The sequence below is a fragment of the Pinus tabuliformis genome, chromosome 1_1, assembly GCF_031772625.1.
Source record: "Pinus tabuliformis cultivar Carrire ecotype Pingquan chromosome 1_1, CPIR1, whole genome shotgun sequence".
Taxonomy (NCBI): Eukaryota; Viridiplantae; Streptophyta; class Pinopsida; order Pinales; family Pinaceae; genus Pinus; species Pinus tabuliformis.
In genome coordinates, this window is record NC_142297.1 from 934,271,091 (window position 1) to 934,275,150 (window position 4,060).

Consider the following 4,060-nt stretch of genomic DNA (forward strand, 5'->3'; position numbering starts at 1 on the left):
TAAAAGTCAAAGTTAAAGAATGTTGGTAGTGTGATAAATATTTCAAAACTTAGATTGAATATAAGACAATCTTTTCATCTTCAACCTTCTTAGTGTAATAAATGTGATAAGCTCTTATTTCCATAAGTGTTTTGTTAATTTACCAATGCTTAGTTTCATATGAAGCTCATGAGAATTCATTCTTATTTTAGCAATGTTTATTTTCTTCTAAACACTAGAAGAAAATATTTATTTATTTATTTTAGAATGAGCAAAGAGACTCATTCTACAACCATTATGAGGGGACATGTAAGTTTGTTCTTCTCTCAGTTCAATTGACATGTGCCCCTTTCAAATAAAAATAAATTATTCTCTAAGTAGAAAACTAATGTTGGCTATAATAATAAAAATTGAATATAATGTAGATAACAAAATATTCAATGCGGGTTATCAATAAAATATTTTAATACAAATAAATATTGGCATATACTTAAAAATATATTAATAATAAAAAAACTATTTTAATTTGGGTTGATAAAATGCCTCAATGTACATATCATGTAAAATATTTTAATAGCAATTATGTATATATTATATATCATTTTAAAAAATTATGTATATATCATGAAAATAAGTTTTAATAGTTAAAACATTTATTTGGTACTATATATACTATATATAGCATTCAAAAATACAATTTAAATAATGAAAAATTACACATTGTATTTTGTTTGCACGTGAAGAAATTTGATCTTTGTGGGCCCATGGCTCATGTTAGATCAATACTTAATATGGATTTATAGTGGTCTTCTTCTTAACACTCATTTTTTATTTTCTAGTTTAGGGTTGATTAATATCTTAGTTTCCCTCTTCCCTATAACTCTTTATCACCTCACAATTTCTCCTTAAATTTTGATGTAATAATATTCTTAATAGTATTGATATTGTACAAAATGACCTTCTCCTTTATCCCCAAATTGTCTCGCCAACACTAGGCATCCTCTTAGCTTCCGTGTTGTTTAATTTTTTCTCATGCATAAGATACCTAGTCATACACATGCTTTCAATTGGGGAAAAGATTGCTTCAATCAAAATGATAGGATATGGAGTATTTCCTTTAATATTGAGATTGTAGGTTCTAAACTACTTTATTATTTGTTCAATCTTCCTCCATGACTCTTGGGAGATTCTTAAACCCCAAAACTCACATCCATATTGAATAACAAGGGTGATGAGAGTCTCACAAATGAGTTTTTTTTTTTAATCTCATATCCAAAGGTTTGCTAGCTGATAATTTTTTTCAAGCCCATAATAAGCTTTCCCAACCTCCATTTATTTTTTTCTCAATTATCTAATTCTAATTGAGCTTGTAATGGATATCAATTCGAAGATGTTTGTATGAAAGAACTTCCTCCAAGTAATTTTCATATGTGAAGTTTTTGGATTTAATTATCATGACTTTAATTTTGTTAGTGTTAATAGTCATAACCATCTTGGAGGATTCTTAGTTGTTTGTGAAGATCATAATGGATCCTTGTCAAAAGAATAATATTGTCAGCATAAGAGTGAAGAGTTTTGAATACACCAGTAAGGTTGGGACCAACACAACTCTTGTCTTCAAAACACTCTTCAAGCTTCTCAATTTATTGCCAAAAAGGGTAGGGGATAAAGGAGACCCTTGTTTGACTTCAATATTACATTTAATTTCTTCTGAAAAACCCTCATTGTTCCTAAACTGGAAATAAAATTCTACTACATCCTTGTCACAACAACCCTCAACTTGAGGGGAACCATTATCTCCTCCACCCTCTCGACAATTTTGTCCTAGGAATAGTGTCAAAACCTTTTAAAGACAATGAAATAACAAAACAATTCAATTTTATTGATATTAAATTCCTCTACAATCATCCTGAGAGTAACAAGGTGATCCATAATTGAATGATATACCCTAAACCCGACTTGGCCTTAACTCTTTTTCTGTGGCTTTCTAGCCATAGGCTATTCTTCTTTTCCAAAATAATTTTCTATAGCCTAGATAAAATGTGGCTAATAATAATGGCCCTATAATTATACGGAATTCTTTTATCCCCACTTTTAAAGATATGCACAATGAGTCTCATCTAATGCATATGGATATGGAATTGTTTACGGGAAAAATTTCGCCAATTGGCTATTTTTTGGCCATTTATAAAAAAATTATTTTTCCATTTGGTTAAAATTTCGCCTATTTTTAACATAGATATTATTACACTGATAATATTTGCAAAAAAATACCAATTTTAATAGTAAATTACATGTTTTTTTATCGAACATTCTCTAACATTCTATATCTATGATTCTTCAAATTAGAATAGTCCCTTAGAATACTTTACATATGTATAATATTTGGATCCTCAAAAAATACTTTGCTTAGGGAAGCCTTGCTTCATTGCAAAATTCAAGAGCTTATGTGTGTGAGAAATGAGGATAGACCCTCCCATTTTAAAATTTTAAACATGGGAGCCTTCAATATCTTTAACTTTCCCATAAGCGAGCCAATTAAGCCCAAACTGAAATTCTTCCAGAGAAAATATATCATCCTCTATAGGGTCATTTGAAATGATGTCCATTGTGTTAGGGGATTTATAAAGGTTTTTAAGGTAGAAATTTTAGTTCTTCAAGGGAATCAAATTATTTTCTTTAGTTTTATGAATTAGAATTTTCTTATCAAGATTTAAATAATTTTTAGGAGCATCCCTAGTTGCTTTTCTACCAATTTTACAATCATTATGATACAACATTTGGTAGTTCTATTATGCTTTTTATATGACACCTTAATAGAGAACTTGTTAATGGAAGTAGATGCTATAGTAAAATTATGCTAAAGGTTTTAAATGTTATCCTTAGAAGTTAAGAGGTGCAAATCCCTATTTAATCCATTAAGAAGAGATCAATTTTAATTTTGTTGAAAAAAACGCCTTTGATTCTCACAATTCTCTTGCATGTGGCTTTTGTACAAGGCACAGTTTAGACTTAAGGTTAAAGTTATATGACCAAAGTTATTTTCATGGTAATTTAAGAGGTCAAAATTTACTACTTGGTTGGAAATAGGAATATGTAATGTAACATAATCCACAACACTATTATCGATCCCATGAATATAAGTCCTGTGGTTGGAGTTTAGCCACTTGATTACACCATTTAAAACTATAAGGTCTTGAGAACCACAGAACTTGACTAAATTAATATCAAATAAATTATTGAATGGGTCTTTAGAGTTTATTTTGTATTTACTAGCTAAAACAAGATCCCCATCTAACCAAAGAGGTTTAGGGTTTTAATAATTTCTTAGAAGAATATCATAGTTAGTTGTGGTTCTAGCATTAAATTATCGTGACAAAAGGATATTATGTTCATTCCTCATAGTTTGAATATATTGTTATAACATATTATAATGGAATTTTTTATCTAGTTTATTTTTCTTATAAAAAGTAGAGTTGATAGGTGTAAAATAACAAATTTCAATATAAATCCTATTAGCATTAATGCAATAGATTTTGATCCAAATGTACTAGTTGAGGGGGTCTATATTATGAAGTGGAGTGTTAGGAAAAACATTCATTTTTATATAACAGGTTATTCCTCCAATTTCCTTGAAGGAGGATTTCTTATTCCATGTTGACCACAATGAATTGATTTATGTGACGGACCTTATACCTGTCATGATCCTAAGTTTCAAATAAAAATATAATAACAATATCGTTTGAGATCTAACTTAACATAAGACTATCATGCCATGGATACAAACAACAATTCCAAAAAAGGATCTAGAGTGTTCCAAATTCATATTTATTACCCTTATTTTGGTCTCTATCCCTAATAATAACTTTCCTATTTATAATGATTTCCCATTTTCATTCCTTTCTTGCTTCCTTTACCTTTTGAAGCTCCTTTCTTAACTTTGTTTTTTCTAGAATGATTTCATCATATATAAAGACCCTTGTCCATTTTAAGCTTGGAGATTTATTCAGTATGTCAAATTTATGATCACGATAACTTACCCTAGCACAGATCAATCTATATTTATTCTCAAGTATCTTTC